The sequence below is a fragment of the Corvus brachyrhynchos genome, unplaced genomic scaffold (assembly GCF_000691975.1).
Source record: "Corvus brachyrhynchos isolate BGI_N302 unplaced genomic scaffold, ASM69197v1 scaffold315, whole genome shotgun sequence".
Lineage (NCBI taxonomy): Eukaryota > Metazoa > Chordata > Aves > Passeriformes > Corvidae > Corvus > Corvus brachyrhynchos.
This window is the reverse complement of record NW_008237903.1, coordinates 1,424,008-1,432,567: the sequence shown is the minus strand read 5'-3', so window position 1 is coordinate 1,432,567 and position 8,560 is coordinate 1,424,008. Positions and strand designations below refer to the sequence as shown.

Genomic DNA, 8,560 nt, shown 5'->3' with positions numbered 1-8,560 from the left:
CAAGGCTGAAAGCTACTAACTGTGCCTGAAGATTCTCTAGGAAACACAGCATCTTTGCAAAAAAAGCATACCTGGGGTGTAGGAGTAGGCATTAAAGAGCTCTGCAGCCTCTGGTGAAAAATCCAACACCCCCGGACAGTTTGGAACTTGCCTGTACAAGATCTGTTTATTTTGGCTTCGAATGGTGGAGAGGATTTGCCCTCTATATGTAAACAACCACAGATAATAGGATGTCAATGAATGTATTTCAATATTTACCTTTTAAAAATTAATCAAATTAGCCACAGAAAAGTACTGAGAGTGAAATATGACAAGTACCAGAAAGTTTCTTATGAACTACTTCCCTTCTCCTTCCTTATGAACAGCTAAAAGTGGTCAAAGTACCCAGGAAAGCTGCTCTGGCAAACTTGCCACTTCCATGGCAGGAACAAGCACAGCCATGACCAGGTCAAGAAAATCCCCAGTGTGGGGAGAGGTTTTATGATGGCTTAGAGGCACTAATCGGTAAAAAAGGTGTCTGGTAAAGATAGGAGGTTGGGTAATCCTCAAAAGCTCAGCATTTTGGTTCAGATAGCAAGCTAAATAGTTTATCTGGAATATTCTGAATCCCACTGAGGTGAAGCTCAAGCAGCAATCTTATGAGAGCAAGGCTTCATGTGGCATTTCGAACTTCTGCTTTTGGTCCATTTAAAAATTAAACAAGAAGTGCAAGAATGAAACACTTCCTTAAAAACGAAGTTAATTCAACGTGTTTTAGAGTTAACTGAGTTTTGAATTGGTTAAGTTTGGATTTAGGTGTGATTTTGGACCATTTTATGCTTGTTTTAAACCATTATCTGTTCTCTAAGTAGTTTGGGAAATTTTTGTAGCTACCTGGACAAAATCTACATCAGATTCCAAACACAACCTGAGGTTAGCATTAAATGGAGTTAGTAATGCAAACTGCCACATCCTTTTTTTTTTTTTCTTCTTTTGGAGCTCTCTTACTTCCCTCACAGCTATTTATCATTGGAAGGATAAAGGAAAAGAGAGAATGGGCAAATCAAAATAAATTTTTAGAAAACAAAACCAAACAAATCCATCTTCCCCAATCAGACACTGTTTTCTTATCGCCCCACGAAAAAGATAAACTGCCTGAGAAAATCAGGTTAAATGAAGAGCAGTGACATGGTGATAACTGTGGACAGAGACTTCAAACAAAGTGGTCTAGCTATGAGGAAAAGACGCTGATGGTGTTTTGCAGCAGAAAGGATTGAGTGTCGCTGAGTTAGGTTTTGGAGACCACATGAAATCCTTCTGCAACTTTCTCCGCAGATTCTGCTTTCGCTAGCTAAAAGTCATGCTATTTTATCCTGGCTGTAATGAATGTGAAACCAGCAGTGAACAGGGAATGTCCAGATCTCACCACAACGCACAGCCTTGCTGCAGATGTGAAGTAGTTGCTTCTCCACTTGTAGGTAACCTGCTATGGGTTGCGATGTCTCAAAATTCTTTGTAGCATTTCTGCCTTTTTGCAGCAATTCTAGAAAGGCTTATGGTTTTAGCACAGGGCTGTTGGAAAGGCTCAGCTTCCCAAAAAAGCTCGAGAGGTAGATGGATTTTCAGGGGGAAATCTGGCTCCGTATCTTGCAGCAGGAGGTCACAGATATGGACTGGTCTGTAAAATTTAGTTACCCAAACAAGAGCTGTATTGTTTTGAAATCCTCACCTCAACTGTAAAGCCTGGGACTCTGGAAAAATATCTTAATTCTGCTTGTGAGTCCTTTTGATTTGCTTCTGCTTGTGGATGTCATTTCCTGACTCCTGCCTGTGTCCTTCTGTCTGTCTTGCTCCCACTGAGAGGGTGCCTGAGCCTGGGTCTGCAGAGTTTTGTTAACTCAGAATCCCTCATGCATGAATTGATTTCATTGCTTGAAATTGCGACAGAGAGCTGCTTCACCTCAAAGAGACTTTGTTTACTGTTCTTTTTCTTTGCAGAGTAGTCTGAAATGATCAGAGGATCCATGGGGATGGAAGTGCTCTGAAGGTGGGAAGGTATGGTTTCAATTGATATTCAATTTGGCAGAGTCAAAATGTTTCACAAAAATACACTAATTTTGACAGGATTAAGGCTTTAAAGTTCAGTTTTGGTTCTGGCCTGGGAGAAATAGGACACAAAAAACTGTGAGATTTTTTAAGAGAATACAAATCAGTTTTTAAAATGTTTGAAAAAATTTTAGTTTTACAGGATTGCAAAACAAAAGCAATGCTGGGGAATCAGAAATAGTGTAGAAGCAAATTTGGCATTCACTGGCTATTTCCTTGAAATACAAACATGGAAACCAAAGAATCTATCTGATTACCTTGGTATTATTGCTGTCTTCCAAGCTCTTCCACTCTGGAAGTGTGACTGATCTGTAAAGCTTTAAATGGTAATAAAGTGTTAGGAACAGGATTTCTGTGTGGTCCCTGTGCCAGCATCAGAGAAAAGATCCAATGCAGCTAATCTGTTCAAGTTTAATGAATGTCCTGCTGACTTTTAAGGGAGCTGGCTGCCTGACTACCCTCTGAGACCTTAAAAATCTCTTCCTATTTTTGTAGGATTTTGTCAGGAAACCAGATTGAGCGAGCCCATATAGAAAATGCCATTGCCATTCCTACAGGTTTCCACAAGACATTTGACCCTCTCCCCTCCCTTTCTTTCTTCTTTTTATACCTCTCTGGAATGCAGATATTTTGGTTAATTTTCTCCAGCTGTCACAGAGTCTCACAGGAAAATGACCTCGCAGAGTGACCACTTCCCCTATTCCTTGACTTAAGTAGATTTTTTTCTTCAGAGCTTTCACCACATCATCCACATCACTGTCTGGTGTCTTTCATGAGTCAGGAAAAAAGCAAAACAAAATTTTCCACCCTCTAGAAAAAAAAAAGGAGAACCAAATCAGATCAGTTTGGGTTGGTTTTACCAATTTACATTGGTATTTCAGAGCAGTTAGTGCAGCAGAACTTTAACATCACCCATTTCTACTAAAAAGTAGGGAGATATTAATATTTCAATATTTTTCTTCTAAGAATGACTTTCATCACAAAATTAGTTCATTCATTTAGTAATGACAGCAGTCTCAGGAAGTTGGAGAATCAGAACTCTGAATTCTTTTGTTCTTTTCAATATACAACCCAGAGGGGGAAATTTTATTGCAGAAACTTATTAAATTTAGTTTTCTGAAATAGCATTCTGGAAAAAAAACCCCAAACCAGCAAAGCCCTGTATGGCAAATAGCTATGGCTTATGAAATATGTAAATATATACGCGAGATGCATCTATCTCAAAAACTAATGGTTTATTAAGTACCAAGGACCTGTTGTTAAGCATGACTTCCCTCTTCCTTCAAGTTCCTCCTCTGTTTTCATGAATACCTGGTTGGGGCTTGTAGAATCCCAAGGATTTCCAAGCACAGCTTTTCCACACTGTAACAGCTCTTCTCTACCTTGTGTTTTGGATGCATATCCCAAAGTCGTGGTGCTTTCTGTGGCATTTTGAGAATTTTCCCCCAGGAAATTGTAATGAATGTGTTCTTTTTGAGTGTCCTTGTGTTTACATGAGTGCTTCATCAAGACTGTCCAAGGTGAGTAGGTTGTAGCTGTGCCTCATTTCTCTAATCTTCCAAAGCTGGTATCACCACATGCTATTTTTGTAACATAGACTTTGAAATTGTTTCATTTCAGAATTTTGGGAATGATTGCTTGGTACAGCCCCCAGCAATTTTTATAAAGAAATTCAAGATAGATTTTCATGGTTTGTGGCATCAAGTAGGTCATCTGGTATAAATATATGCCTGATAAAGGTCTAAAAGCAGGTTACTCTTGTGCAGTGACAAGATTTTGGGCTTTTCTCTCCTCTGTGCAGAATGTCCACCAGGCAGAGTAATGAGCTGGCAGATTGAAAGAGCAGCCCGAGGTGCAAAGACCCAAGTGTGGATTGTGGAGGTCACTATGGCATGAGCTTGGTATGTATCTCCTGGAGTTGGGATGAATGGGAGCTAGAAAATAAGGAGATTTCATCATGTCTCAAAGGCTGCCATGAAGGACCTGAATTAGGTAGAATTAAGTGAGCAAAATCATGGTGTAACTGATGAGCACTTGGTTTATAACCCTACTGACGGTGCCACTGTTGTGTACAAACTGTAAATCCTTACTCTTTCTCTATGTTTGTGACTACACATTGCAGGGATACCTCAGTCTTGAATGGGATCATCCTAGTTTGGGATGGGGCTGTGTGTTCCTCCTCCTCATAGCTGCTGATGTATGGGAACAGCAGCCTTGAAGATGCCCTCAGCTGGATCCCACACAGGAGATTTCCAGCACTGCTGCCCAGGTTCTGTGTGTGAGCAGATGTGCTGCCTCGGCTGCTGCTGATCCAGGTTACCCTTCCTGTCCATCCCAACCACTTCACTCATCCTCTAAAGCCTCCAGCTGGAAGGAGGTTCTGTCAAAAGATGTGGCAAATCCGAGGAAGTGGAAGGGAAGAGGGATGGTGAGAGAGTCTCTGCAGGGATGGGATGGGTCACAAACTCCTAACTGGAAGTAGCCATGGCCTGGGCTGTGCATCCAACTGTGCTCTTGGAGGTGCTCAGTCATGTGCTGTTCCCACTTCCTGGAGATCCCATCTCAGCCAGGAATGTGCTTTTGGAGCAGCACTCCAAGCTGTGAGCCTGAGAACTGAAGTGGCCATCTTGACTATATTGTAACTTGGGAATAAGGGAGTAAGAAAATGCCTCAAAATTGCGTGCAGCATTCCTTCACTTGTATGTATGCTGAATAGACCCGACGTTGTGAACAATCCCATTTATTTCAGTGGAAATTCTTTCAGAATAAGCTTTGGCTGAGATTAGGAAAAATGATGGCATCTTTTCCTGGATGATTCCTTTTTGCCGGAGCTGAATTTTTACAGCTAAAACCTTTGGAATTTAAGAAATCCGATAAACAGGTTTCCCAAGTCTTTCTAGTCTTAACCACAGAAGTGAAGGAGAATGGTTCTAATGGTATGATAATCTCATATCCATGCCCTATTTCAAATGCTTGCTTTGTACAGGATGGAAAACACTGCTAATAATAATAATAATAATAATAATAACATTAATAATATGGATGATAGGTGTAACAGCTATTTTCTTGGAATTAGTACCTGGGAGATAGTATGGCTTGGTTACTTTGCTTCAAAGAGAGACACGAAATTTCCAACTTGCAAATTTTTAGATAGGTCAATATAAAACCAAATGATCTTAGTAAATTGCTTAACCTGGAAGGTGACCATCATGTTTATGGTATTAAAATAGGTTCTTTGTACCTGCTACACACATATAATTACATAAACATCTCCCTATTAGCTTAGATGGACTCTTTGCATTTCAGACTCTAGAAATTCTAGGAGGAAAAGAGGGGATGAACCAGAGAATGAATCCCATATTCTAACTGATCAGTGTTTCCTCACGTGTATCTGTTTCAGGAAGAGACTTCAGCATATGTTTAGCTTTAAGCCTGGGCTCAGGTCTCTCTGGGTTTAAACATGCACTGGTCAGGGATGCTTTCTTAAATAGAAGCAACATGTTATCCCACTGAAATCCACTTGATTTGCCAGCTACACCCCTCCTTTGCACAGAGGTGATTTCTACAGGCATCTGTAAAGACAGGGGAAGCTGAGGTCTTTAGAGCAGCTCCTGCCTTCAGAATGGATTTAGATCTCTGTGGTACAAAGTGCAGTCTTCTTCCAGTGCCAAAGCTTTTTCCTACCAAAGTAAATGTAAAGTAGCATAATGGGACTGCAGGCTTATTTTCTGGTCTATGGGAAAATAAGAAATCACTTTATTAGGGTATTTTGCACTGTCCCTTTTTGTTCCCTGTCTTTACCATCTGACTACTCTCTCTAAAGACCAAGGCTGCACTAATGCAGAAGTTGCTTTGTTATGTAAGGGGAGAATCAAAGGTGTTGAGAGTGACAGGTCATATTCCCGTCGGTCTCCTGCATTTAGACTCCTTTCAGCTTGGTTTTTGGTGACAAACTGCACAGCTGCAATGCCTTACATTGACCAGCCTGCATGTATGAAGGATGTGTAATGTTAACTAAGCCCTTTCCCGTCCCTCATGGAAGACCACCCTGCCTGCAAAATCTCCAGAGGAAAGCACGGCATGTCCTGATCAGAAACCGCCTTTGTTGGCAGAAGTACAGTACGTTGCATTAACCAAAACAGCATTTTAAAAAACATTTTTGATGGTGGCTGCTTTCTATTTAAATATCCATTTTGCTTGTGTAAACGGATCTTGTTTGGTCCTTGCATCCCAACATCCCAGGACTATCTGAAAGCCTTGTTAACATTTAGCATTGAAAATTGCTTCAAGCCTTGCACGAAATCCTCAAAACCTGATATGCTCAGGGCAGAAGAAAGACTGGATTCTCCTCTGAACTTCCCCAGACAGCAGTTTTCTCTGGGACAACCTTTCTGGTGATGCAAGTTTTCCCTTATCGTTCCTCACCACCGACAGTGCAGTTTTTCTATTGGGTGGGAGCTGTTATTAAGCAAAAGCCACTTTCAAAACTTGTTTTGCTTCTCTCATGTTGGTTTCTCTGTGCCTTCACTTGTTGCTGTATATTCCCCAACCATGAATTTATCACTTGTCTCCTGAACAGTGAGCAATGCAGCCCCCAAAAACTGTACTTACCATAGAAATGAATCATATTCTGCTGGACACAGCCACTTACTGGCTGTGAACACAAATGTGACAACATCATTTGGTCTCTAACTGGACATCGAAAGGGAAGACCTGGGATAATTGTGTCCAGAGGAGTCACTTTTAATTTGGGCACAACTGCATTTAGAACCTGGCCCTGGGAAACTCATACCAGCACCACCAGTGTATCTGAGGATATAACAAATGTACCTGAACAGTATCCTTCTTGTTCCTGCTCAAATCATGGATATGAGGCTTCTTGCTTCAACTGTTCCTCTATATACATGTCAGCACAGCATAAAATACGCTGTCTAGACGGGCTACTTGAACTTGCAAGGTGGAAGATTTGTAGAACTAAACCCTTCTCTCTTCAACACCGTTTCAGCAGTGTAATTTCACTTAAAACAAATAAAACAAACCCTTGGTTTACCTCTGAATAACCTCAGGGACACTTGGCCAATCTCAGGGTGTTGGGTGGAATCCTATGTTAGGAAACTAAAACTTGAATTGGTGTTTTCTGACAAGTGATTTACCCATCAGAAAGGTCTGGGCTGTAGGGCCAGTGGTGACAATGAGCTGCTTCTTTGCTGTGTCCCAGTTTTCTCAAGTGTGTGATGGTTGTAATTAAGTTAATTTACCTGTCGTGGATACTGTGACATGTAAATTGCAGGAGGGCTTATAAAGGGCTATCAAATGTGTGATTCTAGATGTGAAATCTCCAGGTTTAGACAGCTACTTTTGAAGGTCCCAGGAGAAGTGTCTTTTCCTGCCCACTGTTCCTTCATTTCACAGTTCATGGAGCAGTGGCCACCCTACATCAAAATCTTGACTTCGTTTTGTGCATCTGTCTGGGGTTTTTCCATGCTCAGAGGCAGCACTCTCATCTCTCTAATCCTAAAATCCTTTTCTGAAAGAAAAGTGAATATTGCTCTTTGCAGATGGAAAGACTGAGCAAGGAGGTTAAACCCTGTAGTTTAATAACAGACAGAGATAAGAAGCATGGGAACGAGACAGATGGGCAGAAATTTCAGGCCTCTGGAAGGGTTCAGGATCACCCTGCAAATTCACCTCAAGGCTGCACACTGCATTCCTGTGCATCCAGAAGTGTCTGCTTCCCTGTGTGTCTCCTTACAACCTGGTGTAAATCCTCCCAAAGCCAGGTGCAGATGTCATTATGGTAATAATGTTACAGAGCTTTATTAGAGCGCATTTTCCATCCTGATTCTGATCCACTCAAATGTCCATGGAATATTACCCCAAATTTTCTTTCTTGTTGTGTATCATCTCCCTCTCTTCCTGTGAGATTTAAGACCAGTTTTTGGATATACAGAGGAGGTAGCTGGCATCCTCAGCTTACTCTTCACAAACTTGTATCTTCACCGGGGATGGAAAGACCAAAATCTGCCAAGTTTCTTGAAAATCTTCCGGACTACGAGGATTTGGGGGTTTTTAATGCCGGTGGTGATTTTCAGAAAGGCTTCACATAGGTCACCTCCATGCCTTTCTGTGCACAAAGCACAAGGGATATTTTCCACTTCGGTAAAAAACCAATCATAGGTATTTATTTAATCTACTTCCTGTGGTAATGTTGTGTACCAATGAAGTTAAAGAGAGAGCCAGAGCTGCGGTGACTTTCATTCGCTTGGAAAATAAGAGGAGCAAAACTTCATTAGCATAGCACAGTCTGTTAGGTCCCACACTTATACCCCCCAAAAGGTCTTCCTGTTTCCTTGTGTTTTGATAAAACGGCTGATACGCTGCTAAATTGCTGGGAAAGTCAGGAATAACATTAATTTAATGAGGGAGTTAGATTAAAAATACGCCATAGAGCTGGACTGCTGCTTTTTTAACTGCT

The 8,560-nt window shown here is 41.2% G+C and overlaps 1 long non-coding RNA gene across 2 annotated transcripts in view; it reads left to right on the top strand.

Annotated features, from left to right (window-relative positions):
* The first annotated feature begins 1,911 nt into the window (after positions 1-1,911).
* The window catches only part of LOC108446438, a 50,047-nt gene continuing 43,398 nt past the window's right edge, over positions 1,912-8,560 (top strand). For both annotated transcript variants that reach the window (XR_001861610.1, XR_001861611.1), the window contains exons 1-2: positions 1,912-2,034; positions 3,887-3,986. This is a non-coding gene — a long non-coding RNA (uncharacterized LOC108446438). The remainder of the gene's footprint in view (positions 2,035-3,886; positions 3,987-8,560) is intronic.